The sequence below is a fragment of the Tamandua tetradactyla genome, chromosome 10 (genome assembly GCF_023851605.1).
Source record: "Tamandua tetradactyla isolate mTamTet1 chromosome 10, mTamTet1.pri, whole genome shotgun sequence".
In the NCBI taxonomy this organism is placed as follows: domain Eukaryota; kingdom Metazoa; phylum Chordata; class Mammalia; order Pilosa; family Myrmecophagidae; genus Tamandua; species Tamandua tetradactyla.
The window spans coordinates 47139025-47160595 of NC_135336.1; the positions used below are offsets into that span (position 1 = coordinate 47139025).

The 21571-nt window shown below is 40.2% G+C and overlaps 1 pseudogene; it reads left to right on the forward strand.

Annotated features, from left to right (window-relative positions):
* Nucleotides 1–5028: 5028 nt before the first annotated feature.
* Nucleotides 5029–5515, forward strand: LOC143647644 (large ribosomal subunit protein uL11 pseudogene; annotated as a pseudogene).
* The last annotated feature ends 16056 nt before the right edge of the window (nt 5516–21571 follow it).

The following is a 21571-nucleotide window of genomic DNA, read 5'->3' on the forward strand; positions in this document are numbered from 1 at the left end:
GACAAACAGAGAAACAACATTTACAATAAATCTGACAAATAACGTGATAAAAATTTAATTTTTGGACTAGGAATCTATCAGAAAAATAAGCATTGCCACTCCTGGGTAGGCCACGGTGGCTCAGTGGCAGAGTTTCACTTGTCATGCCAGAGACCCAGGTCCGATTCCTGGTGTCTGTTCATGCAAAAAAATCAAAACAACAACAACAACAACAAAAACTACCATTCTTACACACACAAACACACCATTGGGAAAGAATAAGAACAGACAATTCAACACAAAACAAAACTCATCATCAGTAATTATATGAAAAGATACTCAACTTCACTAGAAATCAAAGAAAACCAAATTAAAAGCAAAGTGATATTATTTTCCACCTATTAGATCATCAAATTTAAAAGCAATCTATAATGCTAAATTTTGGGGTGCATATGGTGAAATAGGAACACTTATACACAAGTTATAGAAGTGTAAATTGGCATTACTACATTGCCAAGCAAGTTGGTATAGCTAGGATAATTGAAAGTGTACATACCCCACAATCCAGGAATTTCACTTGTTGTTTATCCCCCAGAAAATATGTTCCTTAGGATGTGTCAAGAAAAAAAATGTTCATTGCCATATTGCTGTAGTAACATGAAATTGGAAATAATTTGTATCCCCATCAGTAGAGAAATGGCTATGTAACATAAAGTAACATACATACAATAGAACACATTACTACAGTTAAAAGATTTTAAAAGTAATCAGATCTTTAGTAACAGGGATAGACTTTAAAGTATTTCATTGAGTTAAAAATGCAAGTTGTAGACCAATAGTATAGTTTGATATAACATATGTACTGTTTTTAAAGAACCGTAAATGATACCTTCCATTGTGTATGTAAAAATATTGAACATAAAAATATAAGAGAGACTGGAAGGAACAGAAAGGAAAATTTCTGAAGCATGATCAACACAATATTAAACTGTGATATTGTGTTTCTTTTATTTAAAAGAAAGGCTTGACGCATATTGTGCTGGTTTGAAATGATATATGTACCCTAAAAAAGCCTAGGGTTTTAATCCTAATCCCATTTTGTAAAGGCAGCTGTTTCTTCTAAACCCTATTCAATGCTGTATGGTTGAAACTGTAATTAGATCATCTTCCTGGAGATGTGATTTAATCAAGAGTGGTTGTAAAGTTGGATTAGGTGACAACATATCTCCACCCATTTGGGTGTATCTTGATTAGTTTCTGAAGTCCTATAAAAGAGAAAACTCTTTGGGGAGTGAAAGAGATTCAGAGAGAACAAGGCAGAACAACATAGCCACGAGAAGCAGAGTCCACCAGCCAGCGACCTTTGGAGAAGGAAAATGCCACCCTGGGAGCTTTGTGAAACAGGTAGCCAGGAGAAGAAGCTAGCAGATGATGCTGTGTTTGCCATGTGCCCTTCCAGATGATAGAAGAACCCTGACTATGTTCATCATGTGCCTTCTCACTTGAGAGAGAAGAGACCCTGAACTTCATTGGCCTTCTTGAAACAAGGTATCTTTCCCAGGATGCCTTAGATTGGACATTTCTATAGACTTGTTTTAATTGGGACATTTTCTTGGCCTTAGAACTGTAAACTAGCAACTTATTAAATTCTCCTTTTTAAAAGCCATTCTTTTTCTGGTATATTGCATTCCAGCAGCTAGCAAATTAGAACAATCCCCATCACCCAGTTCTCACATCACAGCCTCCTCTGCTCTTTTTTTACCCAACTTCCTGCAATTCTGCTCTTTCCCTACCTTTTCTCTCTTCTGCTGCACACAACCAATTCTCAGAAGGTCGGCAGCAATCTGCCAGGGTTCTAAACAAATTGTCTCCCAGAATATGCATGCCACCTTGGGAAGGACCAGATCATATTCCAAAATTGAACTTTTGCATGTGTGTAGTTGGGTGGAAGACCAAGCATAAATCTATGAGAGCCCAGAGCACCAACTATAGGAAATAAATGATTTGCAGCTGAAGTTAATAAATCTCTGAAGTTCTGAAACTTCTAGGCAACATCCAGTTTACTCCAGCCCTCAGGTTCTTTTGCCCACTGGTGGAATACTTTCCTCCATGAGGCTACTCCATGAAATTCATTCAAGCCTGACTTTCCTCTAAAAAAAATTCTGGTCCCCCATTTCCTTCTCTACCTCCTCCCTCCCCCTGGCCTACCTCCTTCCTCCTCCTTTGTCCTTGGGGCAGGTTCAGCTGTGGGGTCAGATCTTTCCCACTGTATTCATCTAATCCTATCCAGCCTTGGTGATGACCCAGAATAGCCCTTGGACCCTAACTTGCGACAAAAGGGACCTTGTGGCATCAGGGAAAGGAGATCAACAGAAGCACTACTGACATTTTGGGCCAGATAACTACTTGTTGTCGGGGACCATCCTGTGCATCATATTGTGCCCTGTAATATATTCAGCAGCATCCATGGCCTCTGCCTACTAGATGTTGGTAGCACCTTCCTCCCAATTGTGACAATCAAAATACTTACAAGAATTGATAACTGTCCTCCAAAGGACAAAATCGCTCCCTCCCTCTGAAAAATCACTGTTCTAGGAGACTCTTAGTGACACTCCCTTAACATCAAAATATGAGTTTTTTGACAAAAGCCTTTTGTCAAAGGGCTTATGATTGGATGTTATCACAGCCAGTCATATTTGCCCTAGGCACAATCATATTAAAAGTCTAGAATACTTCCTGTTTTTTTTAAATAAATGGCTGATTGTGGGACATAATGATCCATGTCTACCATAAAATAATGGAAATGGTTGAGGAGGGGTGGGAGCTCATCCTCAAATCCAGTTTATGAAAAAAAAATTACACAAGCAGTGGCTGAATCCAGGGTAGTTATATCTGGACATTGTGTAATTTCTGTTGAAGTAGAAGAGGCTACAGAATAGCTCTTCTGTCACTCAGTCTCTTCATGTCAAGAAATTTCTATCTCATTCTTTGTTTTTAATTAATCAAAAAAAAAAAAAGGCCCAACCTAAAAATAACGACTCTTCACTTTTAAAGTTGCCTATGATAAGTAAACAAAGCAGCAAAATTATTTCAGCAAATCATCAAATAACCCAGGTGATGGGATATAAAGCCAGGCTCAACAGTGGGGGAAAGTGGCCCACTATGGAAGTTCTCAGTTGAACTGAGTCAAAGGAACAAGTCTAGGGCAGGGAATTCATCTTTGAAATGAAGGAGGCCATTTGGTCCAGGCGTGTCCTCAGGCACATCTGGTTTTATTGGTTCCATTTCAACAGGAGAGGTATTTGGCAACATATCTGAATGTCTGAAACCAGTAAGTGGTAGAATGAAGAAGATGACCCCAAATTTCTGCAGTCCAGGTGGACAATTCCTCTTTGTACAGCAGCAAATGCCCCTGCAATACTTTCCTATTTCTACTCTAATGAATTACAGAACAAATACATCACTTACAGCTCTGGAGGTCAGAAGGCACAAATGAGTTTCACTGGGCTGAAATCTAGGTGTGGCAGGACAATGCTTCCTCAAGATTGGCACAGTCTATTTCTTTGCCTTTTCCAGTTTCCAGAAGCTGCCTACATACCTTGGTTCCTGATCCCTTCTTCCAGCTTCAAAACCTTCAGGGTAATATCCTCAAGTCTCTGCTCTGACATTCTACTTCTAGTATCACATTTCCTTCTTCTGAATCTGATCCTCTTGCATCCCTTTTACAATGATCCCTGTAATTATATCAGGCCTACCCAGACAAGCCAGGGAAATACCCCCATCTCAAGATTCTTAATTTAACCACATCTGCAAAGACACCTTTATCATGTAAGGTACATTCACATGTTCCAGGGATTAGGATGTGGATATATTTGGGAGGCTATTATTGAGCCTCTACAACTCCCTTAGAATGCCAGTCACAGGGAGAGCCTCTGACAACCATAAAAAAAGTTTAAAGAGGTCACCAACAGACATGAGGAATGGGGGAGTGAGGGCTGGTTAGAAGAGCAGGAAAAAAGAATGTGTCCCCAATAGACTCTTGGGCTCCAAGTAAGTATGGGAGGCAGAAGACTATATTGTGGCCTAGTTCTCAATCCTGCCTACACATTAGAATCCCTTCAGGAGCCTATAAAAATTGACCAATGCCTGAGCCCTAATCCCTAGACATTCTGCTCCAGTTAGTCTGTGGTGTACCCAGGCATCAGCATTTTTTAAGTTCCTCTAGAGGGTTAAGTGTCCAGAATTTGGAATCAGAAAACTTGTGGGCAAAGCTCCTCTACCACCATGTGCTAGACACTGAGGTGCTGTATTTGCCTCAGTGTCTTCCGTAGAATGGGGATGATGACAATAGAGCCATGTTATAAAGCTGAGGATAAGCTGACATAACACAAGTAAATACCTTGTCACATAGTAGGCACTGAATTAATGTTGTGGGTTGCTTTTGCTACAAAGGCCTCAAAGCTCCCAAGAGGGATGTCCATTCAGTGGACTCCTCCTCAGACAGAACCCAAAGTGATTTTTGAGTGTCTGGTGGGATGAAAGGGGGAATCGGGGGAATCTCCCCAGCCCTGCTGGTTGTGACAGGCCCTAAAATCATTCACTTCACCATGCTAAGGCCAGGGTTGCATTAGGAGCAGAGTGACAAGTGTGAGAACAGTTACACTAATAAGGATCACTCAGAAAGGCTGGAGCTGGGGCAGGAAAGGTGCAGTGTGTGTACAAATAGGAGGGATGCTAAGAGCCACCTGACAGTGATCTTCTAATGATGAAAGTTTAGCTTTCTACTAAAGCAATGGTTCTCAGCCCACAACCACATTCAAATCATCTGGGGCACGTTAAAAAATACTCTAGCTATCTGAGCCCCACCACAGACCTATTAAATAAAAATGTGTGGGTGTTAGACTTTGGAATCTTTTTTTATATATATACCCTCTCCAGATAATTGTACTGATCAAGAGTTCAAACTATTGCTTGGCTTCTGGGTGGGACCAGGCCAAGATGCAACTTTCTTCACAAATGCAGGTCTATCCCACACCAGCAGCCTCCTCCATGCCACCCAACCCAGACCCCGGTGAGGTCAAAGTCATGTACCTGGAGCACACCATGGGGAACCCAATGCCACATCTACTCTGGCCCCAAAGACAGGTCCCTTGTGTCTACCTCCAAAAAAGGTTGGTGATGGCATTGCCAAGGCAACTAAAGGTCTAAGGATCATGGCAAAACTGAATGTTCAGAATAGACAGGCCCTGACTTTAGAGGGTAACTTCTGCCTCTACCTTGATGATTAAAGCACTCAAAGAACCACCAAGAGACAGAAAGAACCAGAAAATCATTAAACTCATTGGAAATATCACCTGTGGTGAGATGATCAACATTGTCTGATAGATGTCAAATTGATCTTTAGCCAGAGTACTCTCTGGAACCATTAAAACAATTTGGGGGAAATCCCAGTCTGGGCTGCAATGTTGATGGACAACATCCACAGTACATCATAGATGACATCAATAGTGGTGCAGTGGGATGTTCAGTTAGATAAAAACTACAAAGGAAAATTAAAAAAAAAAAAGATCCTTTGACAACCAGAAAAAATAAATATCAGTGCTCTATATGTTCTGAGATCCTGTACTATACCTAGAGTCTAAGTTTGTCACTAATTAAAACAATGAGTGAGGTAGGAGAACAAAGAAAAAGACTGTTCTAGTTTTCTAGTTGCCAGAATGCAATACACCAGAAATGGAATGGCTTTTTAAAAAGGGAAATTTAATAAGTTACAGGTTTACAGTTCTAAGACCAAGAAAATGTTCCAATTAAAGCAAGTCTATAGAAATGTCCAATCTAAGGCACCCAGGGAAAGATACCTTGATTCAAAAAGGCTGATGAAGTTCAGGCTTTCTCTCTCAAGTGGAAAGGCACAGGGCAAACACAGTCAGGGCTTCTCTCTCATTTGGAAAGGCATGTGGTGAACACGGCACTGTCTGCTAGTTTCCTCTGCAGCCAGTCACAACTCTGTGGAGATAACCCAATCAAGTTAGTGCTGAATAGGGATTAAGAAAAATGGTTGTTCCCACAAGATTGATTAGGATTAAAACATGGCTTTTCTAGTGTACATAAATCCTTCCAAATTGGCACATTCCATCCCCTGACCATAAAAAAGGCATATTTTCCCCATATACAACATACACTTATTTCATCACAATATCAGAGAACCTTAAACCATTCCAGTCCAAAGCTGGCTGACTGAAGCAGGAAGAGTGATTGTCTCTTCTGAGTCCTCTTTAATAGCCTTCCAGTGATTAAATTAAGAAATGTGGACTCTAAAGATACGTCTGATAAGGCCTTAGAAAGAAATGTGGCATGTGTTACTATAGACTGGAAGGAAAGCAAGTCTTGCTTTCTTTTTTTTTTTTATTTTTTGCATGGACAGGCTCGGGAATCAAACCTGGGTCTCTGGCATGGCAGGAGAGAATTCAGCCTCTGAGCCACCATTGCACTGCCTAAACCTTATTTTTAAACAGCAGATAATCTGGCAAAACTGAGCAGTGGCTTTGGCTGGAAGACAGATTTTAAAAGCCATGAACTTGAATATTTAGCAGAAGAGATTTCCAAATTAAATGTGGAAAGTGCAGCCTAGTTTCTCCTCACAGCTTATAGTGAAATGTGACAGGAGAGAGATAAGCTGAGAACTGAACTCTTGGATATAAAGAAACCAGAAATTGATGTTCTAGAAAACTCTGGGCTTCCAGTGAGGGAGACCCCAGAGAATGGTGCCCCATGTTAGGATTTGGCCAAATGTATAACCAACTAGTCATCTCAGAGAAAGCCAAGATTGGACATGGAGTTATCCAGGAAGGATTTGTGGAAACTCCTTATGTCTGATGGGCATGATCCAAGGTTACTGCATAGAAAGCCAACAAGAGTGTTATGGGACCTGTTTAAACAGGGCTGCTGTCAGTCTAGACTGGGGGACTCAAAAAAGGGACAATGGGCAAGTAAAATAATTTCAGAGGCAGAACTATGGTGGCTGGGGTCTGAAGTCCAGGAGCCTTGGGCTAGGAGAGTGGACCCACCCAAGCATGTGGAGAGGGTGAGTTTGCCCCAAAGGCAGAGGATGGGTCTTCCACCTCATCGTAGTGGAAGAGTCGTGCTGCCTCAGGCTTTAGAGAGGGTGGAGCACATTACTTGGGGTTTGAGAAGAGCCTGGCTGTCACCACATGGTGGGTTTGAGCATGTGTCCCTGAGATGGCAGAGGTCTCAGGTGCAGCCCTGATGCCTGGAGAGGGTGAAGCTGAGAAAAAGGTGGTCTCCCCAGTGTCCCCCAAGGTTGCTTTTGGAGAGAGACAAGCTACTATGTAGGCCTTTGGAAAGGGTGAGACTGCTGCTTTCTAAAGCCCCCAAAATAAATGACTCTCAGACTTTGAAATCTAATGGAGTTTGCCCTGAAGGTTTTTGAAACTGCTTTGTTCCCATGACCTCTGTGTTCCTTCCAATTTCTCCATATGGTAATGGGTATATGTACCCTAGAGACCCTGGACTCTACATCCCCATGGTTACATGAGACACTTTTATAAATTTTATATTTCAGATATCTCCTGCTGTTTCTGTTTCTTTAGAGAACCCTAGCTAATTCAGTAGATAATGATAATCAAAGATATTGAAATTCAAAAGAAAGATGACTTGGACAAAATGTGTCTAAAATATTCTAAAAAAACTGAAACTGAATCTGACCCAAACTCTATATATAATTGCCAACTTACAGGAAATTCAAAGACAGCAGAACTTGCTAAATCATATTATTGGAATACAGTCAGCAAAATCTAGATGATACTAACCTTTGCAGTAGATATAAACTAATTTCTTCAGCAGATACAGTGTATGAAAAACAAAAAAGAGATGAAGGGAAAACCATTAGATAAAGAGAGAATTATGAGGTAGTTCTATAATTGTAAAGTATGAACTTTATTTGGATCCTAATTCAAAAAATATTTTGAAAACACTGGGAAAAAAGATATCTTAGGAAACAATCAGGGGGCTCTGAATATTGAATGGATATTTTATGATATTAGGGACTTTTAATTGTTTAGGATGGTGATGCTGTTGTGGTTATGTTTTCTTAAATAATTTTTATTTTTAAGAGATACATATTGAAATATTATGGACAAAATATTGTGATCACTTGGATTAGCTTCAATATTATTTGGAAGAGGGGACAAGTGGATGGAAGAAAGATAAAACAAGGTTGGATATGGATTAGTAATTGCTGAAAATTGAGCCAGCAGCAGACAACTAAACTCCAGCCTCCTTTAAATTCAAGTGCTTTTATCAGACAAGAAAAGGTAGAGAGTTTTGGAGTCTGCCATGTTCCTTGGAAAATGCTCTGAGTTCTCTCCAAGAAAATGATGTTTCTTATTGAGCCAAAGTCTCTTTTCCTCCTCCTTCCTCTCCTGTCCCCTGATTTAAATTCTGACATCATTAGTACAGCCTAAAGAAATATCCAGCTTTTCTCCTGTGCCCAGCTCCATTCAAGGTGGCAGAATGAGATGCTTCAAGGCTCCTTCCCTTTGAACAACCAACAAGAACCGGCAGAAACATCTTTCTCACATGCTGGTGTTGTATGTCTGGCCCAATCTGGCTGGTGGTGGCCTAAGGGACTTATCATCCCAGAACTTGCCCTGCATGTAGAAGGCAGCTCACAGAGCTCTCCTACAGAACACTAAGGGAGAGAAGTCCAAGTCACACTGCCTAGGGCAAGGGATTTCTGGCAGTAGGACAAACCATGAGGAAACTGTTTCCTAGGGAAGAAGAGACATTCATATTCATATAAACAGGAGAATTCCTAGAGCAACAAGTGCATGCCCAAGACTAGAGGCATGAACAGAAAAGATCAGGGAGGCCCCTGCACTTTGATCTTGAGCTCTTCTTTAAACTCATTTTATCAAGAAACCAGAACAAGAAGTGTCTCATAAGTCACTTTCAAAGACTTGGAAGTTATTTTATTGATTGATTGATATTATTCTCTTCCTCTTCCCTCTCCACCTCCTCCCTCATTATTATTTTTTGTTGTTGTTAGCTCCTGGCATTCAAAGAACCCTCTCTCATAACACTAGGAACAGATACCTCAGAGTCTAAATTCCAATCATACCAATAATATTTTAATATTTTTAAAATATTAAAATGACCAGGTTCAACAAAAGATTCAAAACATATGAAGAAACAGGAAGCAAAGGCCCAGCAAATGAGAAGGTTAAAGACAAGTAAAATCATCCTATCTGAGAAGCAGAAAGAAAAGAGAATGAAGAGGAGTGAACAAAGCCTGAGGAAACTGTGGATACCATCAAGTCAGCCAATATATGTATTGTAGGGGTACCAGAGTGAGAAGAAGGTGAGAAAGGGGCAGAGAGTATATTCAAAGAAATAATGGATGAAAGCTTCCAAAACTTAATGAGACCCATGAATATACAAACTCCAAAGAAGATAAACCCAAATAAACTCACACTGAGGCCTATTATAATCAAGCTATCAAATACCAAAGATAAAGAATTCTCAAAGTCTGAAAAGAGATGCAACGTGTCACATACAAGATAGCCTTAATAACACAAAGTGCTGACTTCTCATTGGAAGCCATGGAACCAAGAGGGATGATATATTTAAAGTGCTGAGAGCAAAAACTTGCCAACCAAGAACTTTGCATCCAGCAAACTATCTTACAAAATGAGAGAAAGGTCAAGACATCACAGATGAACAAAAGATGAGGGCATTCATCACCACTAGCCTTGCCCTGGAAGAGATACAAAAAAGAGTTCTACAGGTTGAAAAGAAAGGACAACAGATAATAAATCAAAACTATGTGAAGAAATAAAGATCTCTAGTGAGAGTAAAAATATGAGTAAATATAAATGCCAGTAGTATTGTATTTTTGGTTTACAACTGCAGTTGTTATCTCCTATAGCCTCTAAAAAGCAGATGTAGCACCCCACTCAATGTGTTTGGGCTTATAATATCCACACATGTAATTTATAAGAAACTACATAAAGGTGGGGGATAGAGGGATATAGGAACATAGTTTGTGCAGACTTTTGAAGTTGAAAGGTATCAAAGTAAAAGATGTTGTTACAGATTTAGGATATTAAATTTAAGCCTTATGGTAACTACAAAGAAATTATTGGAGAGTAGGCAAGCTCATAGAAACAGTAAATAGAGTACAGGTTGCCTGGGAGAAGGGGAAGAAGGTACGGGGAGTTAATGCATACTGTGTGTAAGATTTCTGTTTGGAAACAATGGGGAATCTTTAGTAATGGAAAGTAATGAGGTGTCACAATATTGTGACTGTGATCAGTCTCATTAAATGATATGCTTTGGAGTGGTTGAGATAGAAAAATTTATTTTGTATGTTCATTCCCACAAATTAGAAAAAAGAGCAATTAAAGAGACAATGCAATTGAATGAAATGCATGATCCAGGATCATGTAGTTGAGCATTGAGAAAATGCTCAAAGGGTCATATTTTAATTTGCTAATGCTGGTGGAGTGTAATACATCAGAAATGGGTTGGCTTTTATAAAGAGGATTTAGTAAGTTACAAGTTTACAATTCTAAAGTCATAAAAATGTCCAAACTAAGGCATCCATATAAAAATATGTTAACTCAAGAAAGGTCTATGGTGTCTGGAACACCTCTGTCAGCTAGGAAGGCACATGGCTGGCATCTACTGGTCCTTTGTCTTCTGGTTTCAAATAGCATCCCTAGGGGTGTTTTCTTTCTGCATCTCCAAACATCTCTGTTTATGTCAATCTGAGCTTTTTCCAAAATGGTTCCTTCTTAAAGGACTTCAGTAAGCAGATTAAGACCCATTTGGAATGGGCAGAGACACATCTCCATGGAAACCTCTTTAAAAAAAAGATCCCACCCACAGTTGGCAACAGACTAATCAAAAGGCCCCACCCTAAACAATAGGTCTGCCCCCACAAGACTGGAATAGGAAAAAGAACATGGCTTTTCTGGGGTACAAAACAGTTTCAGACCAGCACAGGACATTATTGGGATGTATGAAAAAATTAGAATATAGCTGTTTGCTTTATATCAATGTTAAATTTCTTGAACTTGATAAGTGCACTTCAGATATTTATATAAGTGAAATCCTTGTTTTAAGTAAATGTACATGGCAGTATTAAGTGTTCAAGGAGCATGATGTATACAACCTACACTGAAGTGTTCAGAAAATGGATTGATGAATATGTAGGCAGATGAATGAGAGGGAGAGAGAGAGAAAGATGATGGAGTGATATGGCCAGTGTGGCAAAATGTAAAATTGGTAGATCTGGGTATCTCGAGGGGAGGAGGAGTGGTAAGTCAGAATTCTCTGTATGGGGCTTGTATTATTTTTGTAAATGTCCTGTAAGTTTCAAGTGTTTCCAAATAAGAAGTTAAAAAAAAAGTCAGTGTTGACCTAAAGCCTTCCATCTACCTAAAGCTTCCTAATCTGAGTAAGCTTCTGCTTAATTACTTAGGGGACTTTGAGACATAGTCTATTCTTGTAGATTAATTTGTTTTAGCTGTGACAGTTCTGTTGCAATACAAAATTAATGGACTTTTCTTTAAAAACTATTTACCCCAAAAAATCTGTAATTGTTTTGGCAGTTAATTCCTTTTTTTCCCCATTAGAAAAACAGAGCTCTTTATGGCAAATTTGTCCTAAGTCTACTAGCACTGGTGTCTAAAAAACACGCTCTTTGAGAAAAACTCAAGCTACCTCCCTCATTTTAACAACAAGACTTATACCATGTCCCAGGTAAAACTAAATAAGGAAAGACTTCCTAATAAGAGCACTTTAGGGTGGGCCATGATGGCTCATTGGCAGAGTTCTTGCCTGCCATGCTGAAGACCTGGGTTCGATTCCAGGTGCTTGCCCATGTAAAAAAAATAAAATAAGACACATTAAAATTGTTTGAGGATTTAACAGAGGCCCTTTTAAAACATGACTAGGACCATTCTACATAGGAAGAAGAAAGGCTGTCATTCACCTGAAGTTTCACAGTCTCCAGTATCCCAGCTTCCTGCATTTGTCTTTACTCCTAATAGGCAAAAGTAAAGCAACATCAAAAATAGTAATACTAATAAAATAAAATTAAAAAGACAGCTGGTAAAGAATGACCAAAAGCAAGTGATTAAGCAGCAATAACATAACTTTGGTGGGGATGGGGGCTTGGTGGGGAGAACCAACTAGATACTACTGTGTAAGAAAGCTAACAGTCCATGCAAGGGCTGAGAGGAGCCTTTAGATCTTTTAGATCTACTCTGGACATTTAGGGGGCTTCAGGGATCCTACATTGGATGGCCTTTTGAGGTCTCGTCTAGCTTCATGCCACCACATTCAGTGTACCCATCCAGTATTTTGGCCAGTGCTAACTGGTCCACTGTCAGATATAAGGATGCTGACTGGCACTGCGGATGCACAAAAGTAAGTCAGGTCACTGGAGCCATCACTGTTAAGCAACAGATATACGGCTTACCATTAATTTAAACACTGACCATGGTTTAAAGACTACAGGTGCAGCCCCTGTGAAATGCTCAGCCTATACGTCCAGCATCATGTGGTTCAAGTTACTTTTAGTCTCCTTGTTTTAACAAATTGGAAACTAAATCTTAGAAAAGTTAAATAATTTACTGTGTGGTTCCTGCTGCTGTTGAAATGGTAGATCTGGGATTGGAACCCAGTCTGGCTAACTCTGGAACCTGCTCTCTTACCAAACTACTCTCGTCCTTCCCTGGGAGATGGTGCAACTTGGTGTTTGAAGGACAGAAATTACTTTAGCATGCCAGCCTAGAGGGTGATGCAAGGCAGGAGTGTAAGTATGGGAAGAAAGCTAATGAGTAGACTCTAAAATTTCCTGAATGTCAGCTGGAAAGATTGTCATTTCTGCTATAGACAATGCTTCTCAGGGAATTATGTCATTATCCATAAAAGAAAAAGGTAATGGGCAAAAAGTTGAGAGAGACATTCAGCAGTTTCTAGCAAACTTCTCCTTTGCCAGCAGTGGGCGGCTAGGAAAAGCTTTGAAATAAGGAAGTTACATGTTCTAAATGGTATTTCAGGGAGGTTATTTGGCACCCCTGCTAAGGAGCTATTAAAGGCAGAAAGAGGCTGGAGGCAAGGAAACTGGCTATGAGACAATTGTTGACCCTCATTTCAGAGACAGTGAGTCTGAGTCAGAACAGGGTGTGGTAACGGGGAATAAGCAACAAATGTGAAAACTACCCACCCTGAAGGAAGAACTAATGGGACTTGGGGACCCTGTAGCCAAGGCTGCGGTTAAGGATGGTTCTGAGATGAGAAAAGAGGGGGGGGAAGGTGCTGTAGCGGTGGTTCTTCTCCTCTATCTCCTCACCATGCAACAAACCTTGAGGAGTAAGGAAATCTTCTTGTGATGTCAACTTCACAAATATTCCTGATTGCCACCCATGTGCCTGGTTTTTAGTAGAATCCATAAGCATTGGCTGTCAGGCTCTTTACCACCTGGATTACTCTGTCTCCCACTTTTGCCTGGTATAGAAAGAGGCACTCTCAAGCCTCACTCGGCCAAAATGTCTCTACCTCAGAGAAGCCTTCCTTGACCAATCAATCTAAATTCCCTGCATTTTCCTTCTCATAGAAACTTTTCTTCATAGTTTTATTATAACGTGCAATTTCATATTTGTTATTATTGTTGTATATTTCCTTTTATTATTGTTGTTGTTTTTCTATATTCCCCCAATAGATGATAAACTCCTCAATGTCAGTTTCCTATTCACCATTAATCCCTAACATCTGGCACATCACTGACCAATAGAAATAGAATGCAAGACATATGTGCAATAAGAATTTTTCTAGTAGCCACATTTTAAAAAGTATGAAGAAACAGGTGAAAGTAATTTTAGTAATGTATTTTATTTAGCTGAATATATCCAAAATGTTATTATTTAAACATATGACTAATGTAACAAATTACTGAAATAGTTTACATTTTTTTGTACTGTGTTTGACATCTGGGTGTATTTTTTAAAAAATATTTTTATTGATAAAACTTAATATGCAAACATACAAACATTCTTAGTATGCAAACATTCCATACATGGTGCACAATTAATGGCTCACATTATTATCACATAGTTGTGAGATCACCATTATCTTTTTTTAACATTTGCATCACTCCAGAAAAAGAAATAAAGAACAAAAAAAACTCATACATACCATACCACTTATCCCTCTGTCTCATTGACCACTGGAATTTCCATCTACCCAATTTATATTAATCTTTGTCCCCCCTACTATTTGTTTATTTTTTATCCATATATTTTTACTCATTTGCCCATTCCCTAGATAAAAGGAACATCAGACACAAGGTCTTCACAATCACATAGTCACATTGTAAAAGATATGTCATTATGCAATCATCTTCAAGAAACAAGGCTACTGGAATACACAGCTTTACAGTTTCAAGTACTTTCCTCTAGCCACTCCAATACACCATAAACTAAAAGGGTATATGAATAACCTCCAAGATAACATCTTAACTCTGTAATCTCTCAGCTACTGAAACTTTATTTTGTCTCATTTCTCTCTACCCCTTTTTGGTCAAGAAGCTTTTCTCAATTCCTTAATACTGGGTCCTTGCTTATACTGGGATTTCCATCCCATGTTGTCAGGAAGATTTAACCCCCTGGGAGTCATATCCTGCATGGGGGCTAGGGCTGTGAGTTCACTTGTATGTCAGCTTAGAGAGAGGCCATATCTGAGCAACAAAAGAGGTTCTCTGGAGGTGATTCTTAGGCCTAATTTTAAGTAGGTTTAGCATATCCTTTGCAGGAAAAAGTGTCATAGGGGCAGATCCCAAGATCAAGGGCTCAGCCTCTTGATTTGGTTGTCCCCACTGCTTGCTAGAATATCAGAAATTCTCCAAATGGAGAAGTTGAATATTGCCCCCTTTCTCCCCATTACCCCAAGTAGGCTTTGCAAATACTTCTTTATTCATGGACTAAATCTCGCTGGGATTTATCAGGACATCACAGTAACCTGGACAAACCAACAAAATCTCATGCCCTATTCAATATTCCATGTACTTATGGTATGCAACTAAATTGACCATACAAGTTAATTAGGAAATGCACTACCCATAATATAAATTTTGCACTAAATAAACATCTCTCCTTTTAGACTCACACAGAAGTTGAAGTTTTAAAACAGATGATTTCATTGTTTGCCAGCCTTCTGATATTCGTTAGTCCTATCCAGATCAGCTTCATTCATATCTCTACTCCGTACAGGATCTCTACTCCACGTTTGATCACTTTTTCAACTTTTCAACAGTTTCTGTATGGAGTACTGTTGAGTTTCATAGCTTCAGAGCTCTAACTCTGAGACTCAAGTGTCACATAAATACCCAAAGTTTCTAGGAAAGACCAGGTTATTTACAAACAGCTCAGGATCTCAGAGTTTAGAATTAACAGTTACGCATTTTGAATATATGTGGCTTCTGTAAGAGATTACAATCTAGGATCCTTTACAATGAGCCCCAACCTGATAACCCATGCTCTCAACTTCAGTTCATCGAATTTTTATATTATAGTTAGTCCATATGGTTGAGGCATGATAATATTTGTCTTTTTGTCCTGATATTTCATTCAACATGCAGCTCTTAAGGTTCATTCATCTAGTTTGCATACCTCACAATGTCATTCCTTTCTGCAGCTGCTCAGTAGACCATTATATGTATACACAATAGTTCCTCCTTCCATTCCTCAGTCTTTGTACCCTTAGGCAACTTCCATTCATTGTGGATCACGAACACTGTCAGAAACAGCAGCATGCAAATGTCCATTCATGTCTCCACACTCAGTTCCTCCAGATATATACTCAGTAACAGGGTTATAGCATATGTGAACTGGAACTAGCCACATCCTAAAATGCTCAATAGTTACTAGGGCTAGGGGCTACCATAATGGGAACTAAAGGTCTTGCATTAGGTCTGACATATATTACTTAACAAAATCTTCATGAAGAAAAATGGGGTGGAGAAAAAAAGAAAAGAGGGAGAGGAGAAAAACAGACAGGAAGAAAACAGAAACTAACGTTTGTTGATTATTTATAAGATTAGATACTTTTAAATATCAATAAGTCATCTGACTTAATTCTAACATCAACCTGGTGAGATAGGTATTATTGGAACCATGTTTCTAAATGAGGACACTGGTTTGGAAATGACATGGACCTTGCCCAGGATCACATTATCTTTAGGTGAAAGAAGCAGTATTCAGAAACTCCCTCGCCATACCTCCACTAAGTGTGCTGCTTGAGCTCAAAAAGCCAGAAGGCATATGTAACAAGCCTAGTGAAGCCAGACAGGCATCCAAATCTCTCTCTTCTCCAGGTGAAACGTCTCAGTCCCTCTAAAAGATGTTGTTTTGAATCCCACAGACACTTTCCTTTCAAAAGAAAGGTCTCACAAGAACAGGCTAATATGGGAGTCCCTACTTCCTTCCAAAAAGACATGTCTTAGCGGAATCTTTATCTTTTCTTTTGCTGCCCATTAGGACTCTGCTTTAAACCAACCAAGATGATGATACTCAAAATTCCCGACATGCCAAGTTCTCCAATGCTTCCTCAGTTCTGCACCCAGTTTTCCCACTGCCTGGAACCCTTCCTCCCTTTACCTGATACATACATACATCCTGCATGTTTCAGTTCAAGAAAAAAAGAAGAAAGAAAACAAAGAGAAAAAACCTCAACTCAAGAGCCATCTCATCTCAGCCAGGTAAACTCCATCCTCTACCATCTTCTTGAAAGACATTTGAGATAGGATGTGGTCTCCCTCAGTTGCATCCTGAGATTGCGGTCTTGGGCCAGACCTTCTAAACTTTGCTGCGGCACATCTATATGGCCTAATGGATACAGGTGTGTCAGACAGAAATACACATACCTCAGCTCCAGGAACAGACAGGTGAGGGTGAGGGCCCCCTTTTCTGTCTTCCTGAGGCATCTCATGGATCTTCTCCCATGCCTTCACTGCTTCATTGTTTGCTTCTAGAGTCTCCCTCACTGTACAGTGAGCAACTTGAAGGCAAGGACATAGTCTTTGATCTTATTATGCCCAGGGCCCAATATTTACTAAATGGATTGTCGAGCAAGTAATTGGATGGATGAACTGATGAGCTTGCCCATAGCTCTGTTTAAGTATAAGAGACAATACCTGGTGTCACACAATCCAAAGAGTTGAAAAAGGGCCAAATTGTATTCTTGCAATATCTGCATCTGTCTCAGATCAGCTGTGCAGGTGCACATTACAGCACCAAGGGCAGTCAGCATCAGTGGAGTGCAACTGTGACTCCTCCATCCTGTTCATAATACACAACATTTGGAGCTGTGCAGGATATAAGAAGGCTGTGACCTGCTCCAGATTAGTTCCTGGAAGATCAGGAGTATGTGGAAGTCAAGTGAAATGGCTTAGACCATGGTAAGTTAAGACAAAGCAGTGTTAGCATTATAAGGTGGCCAGAGAGTCAAGTACCCTAAGTACACTTGGCTTAGAGAGGTCAGGAGACAGGTAGTGTTGTTATCCATCCTCCACCCATAAAAGCATGTAGTGGCAGACAATAATGAGCAAAGAACACAATTGGAACTGATTTCTTTCTAACTCATAACACCTTGGACCAGTACATTCATCTTCTAGGGTCACTTTGAAAGATGTTTGTGGATAAGATATAGCCTCTCTCATTTGCACCCTGAGATTGTGGTATGTGCTGTTTTGGGCCAGACCTTCTAACCTTTGCTGCAGCACACCTATGTGCCCCAGTGAGTACAGGCAAGCCAGAGAGAAGCACACATCACTCACCCCAGGAACAGACAGGGAAGGGTGAGGTTCCTTTTTTCTGTGTTCCCAAGGTATCCTCACGGAACTTCTCATACACTCCTTCATCGTCTGTTTCTAGAGTATCTCTCACTGAACTATGAGTGCCTTGAAATCAAGGACTTTGTCTTGTATCTTTGTATCTCCAGAGCCCCAACATTTACTGAATAAGCTGTTGTAAGAATTTGAGAATTTTGCCACGCAAAGGAGGACTCCAAGAGACGTTCTCTCATGCAACACGCAAGGGGTTTATTTTCCACACATGTGTGGGGCTCGCTGAACACGCAGGAACAGAGAGCCCCGAACTTAAGTCTGCAAAAGCTTTTTAAAGGGTAAGATGAGGGGGGTGGGGGTTGAGCATGGGTCACAGGTGCTGTTTTGCAAAAAAGCAGATAAGAACAGTTTTACAATAAGCATTTCTTAACAGTTTTACAACAAGTAACCTTGGCGCCAGGATTGTTTATCTTCAGCCTGATGGGGCCCATAATTCTTTTCTTTATAATTCTTAACTCACACTAAATGCATAGCCGTGAATATAAAATGACACAAATGCTTTTGCTGGATATTTCAGAAGCTAAAATATATGTAAATAGCTAAATTAAGCAGGAAAAATTAGCTACTGTTAAGCTTTATAAAATTCCCTTTTACACTGTCACACAAGCAAATAAGTGGATGGATAAATCGATGAGTATGGTCATATCCCTGTTTAAGTATAAGAGGCAATACCTAATATCTCACAATCTAAAGAGTTGAGAGAGGACAAAATTATACTCTTGCAATATCTGCATCCATCTCAGACCAGATGTCTAGCTGTGCATTACAGCACCATGAGCAGACAGCATCAGTGGAGCACCTGTGACTCCTCCATCCATTTCAAAACAAACAATATTTTGAGCTATGCAGAAAATGTAAGAAGGTGGGACTTTCTCCAGGTTAGCTCCCTGGAGGTCAGGAATATGTAGAAATCATGTGATGCTTGGATTCTGGTCAAGTAGGAAGAAGTAGAGTTAGCACCAGCAAGTTTCCAGAGAGACAAGGACCCCAAATACACCTGGCCTGGAAGGGTCAGGGTATAGGTAGTTTTATTATCCATCTGCCCCCCCACCCCAGAAAAACATGTATAAGCAGACTACAATGAGCAATGGACATGATCATTGGAATTGAATTCTAACTCAGAACATCCTGGGGCAGTACATTCTTCCTCTAGCATCACTTTGAAAGATGTCTGTGGATGGGATCTGGCCTCTCTCAGTTGCACCCTGAGATTGTGGTATGGGCTGTCTTGGACCAGACCTTCTAACCTTTGGTGCAGAACAGCTATGTGACCCAGTGGGTACAGGCAAGCCAGAGAGGAGCACACATCCCTCAACCACAAGAATAGACAAAGGAGAGTGAGAGTGGAAAAGCTCTGTGATAATCAGAGCCCCCTGCATTATTGCCTTAGGAATGAGCAATCTTCTCTTCAGAAATAGTGTCATGTTCTATGTATACAATGACAAAGAAAAGAAACACTGATTTAGATGTGCCCTGGGCATCAGTCAGGGAGCACAACAGTAGCCTGAAGGAACCATCTGGCTGATAAGGAATCCAAGGCAGCAGATTTAAGGGGATTTCACACTTCCTTAACAGCAGCACTTCTACTCGAACCCATAAGTGGCATTCAGCCAAAATATTCTGAGATTTAACATGGCTGGCTGAGCCAAAAGGGTCATGCTCTCTTCCTGAATGGATTGTGGAAATTCAAGGATGATTGATTAGAGTGCTCAGAAACACTCAGCCTAAGGGTAGTTTCATAAGTTCATGAAAATAATTATTATGGAAAAACAGCCCTGGAGCAGTTTCACCAACAGTATTTTACATTCCTCAACTACACCAGCTTGCCCAAGCAGTCTGTGCTAACTACATTAAGTTGTGCTCAGAATAACCCTTGACAGGGCCAATCCCACCCCACTCCTCCCCGGGAATTCAAGTTGTGGGACAGATGCTCTTCGATGACTTCATAGAACTCCCAAATAGACTTCACAGAACTCCCCTGGCCAAGGGGGTATCACTAGTTGCTAATAGGAGTCTGTACCTTCTCAGGATGAGTGGAAGCTGTCCCCATTCACAGAAAAAGCCCAGGAAGTGGTCCATTTCTTGTGCAAGAAATCATTCTGAGGTATGGTCTGCTGAGCACCCTGGGCTCTGACAATGGGCTGACATTTGTAGTCCAGATCATACAAAACCTCAGTAAAACCCTCCACGTAAAGTGGAACCTCCATACAGCATATAGGCTGCAAAGTTCAGGAAAAGAGGAGTGAATGAACCACACCCTGAAAGAACTCTGTCAGGAAACCAATCTAAAATGGACTGATGTTCTTCCTATAGCCTTGTTAAGAATAAGATGCAGTCCCACAAAACAAACCTCTTTTGAAGTTCTGTTTGGATGGCCTCCACCACTGATAAAAGGACTCCAAGGAAATATTTCAGAATTTGGAGAATTAGCTTTAAAAAGGCAATTCCAAGACCTAAGCTCCACTCTGTCACATTTGCACAGCTGGGTAAATGAAAGAGTCACATGACAATTAACATCCCCTGTGCACTCCTTTACCCTGGGATCACTAGTCTGGGTGAAAGATTGGAAAAATCAGGAATTAACACCCACTTGGTTAGGGCCCTATGGGGTCCTTTTCTACTACTACAGCTGTCAAGGTTGCCAAGATCACCCTTGGAGTCACCACTCTCAGCTGAAGCCTGGAAACAACTTGGCTCCCTCTTGGAAGTGCGAAACTGACCCAGAGAATCCACTTCATCTGACCCTGCATAAAAGACATTCCTGCCCTGCTCCAGCCACTCTGGAAGCTGGCTGGTCTATGCATGATTGAAGCCTGAAGAAATCATCAAGCCCTGCTTCAGTCACTCAAAAGCTGACTGATCTACATACAGCCAAAGATTGAGGAATTGATGCATGGACATCCCAGCGTGTTGGGTCTGTGGACAAATTGTGTTTATCTTACACTCTGTGTTTCTTTTTTACTTAGTGATATTAGGCCTCCTAGAAGTAGGTGACCTGTAATTCTTCCCAAGAACTAACTTTACCCTAATTTGGAGGGACCCTCAGTACCCAGGTAACTTCTCCCTTCCTATATAAACTAAAAAAAAAAAATGTTGTTTTTATACTTAATCCTGTTTGACTTTTCTGGTTGTCCCTTCAGGATTGCTGCCCCAGATACCTTTTATGAGTGCATCTGTACAACCCAAACCGGAAGCACCATTGCCTCTACTCTGTTGTTCCATACCCATTATACTTGTCAAGGTACCCCTAAGGGCTTCTGTACCCACAATCAAGCTGTTTACTCAATCTGTGACCCTGGGGAAGATCATTACTATGTCTGCCATGATCCTAGCAAGTCTGAGCACATAACATGGTAGAATTAAAATTCTGTGAAGAAAAACTCAAACTAGAAGCAGTAGCAGGCAAAACCACTGTTCCAAAAAGCCAACTAGCAGTGTCTTCATTTTCTTTTTTTTATATTTATTAAAAAAAATTAACTAACACAACATTTAGAAATCATTCCATTCTACATATGCAATCAGTGATTCTTAATATCATCACATAGATGTATGATCATCATTTCTTAGTACATTTTCATCGATTTAGAAAAAGAAATAGCAAGACAACAGAAAAAGAAATAAAATGATAATATAGAGAAAAAATAAAAATAAAAAATACAAAAA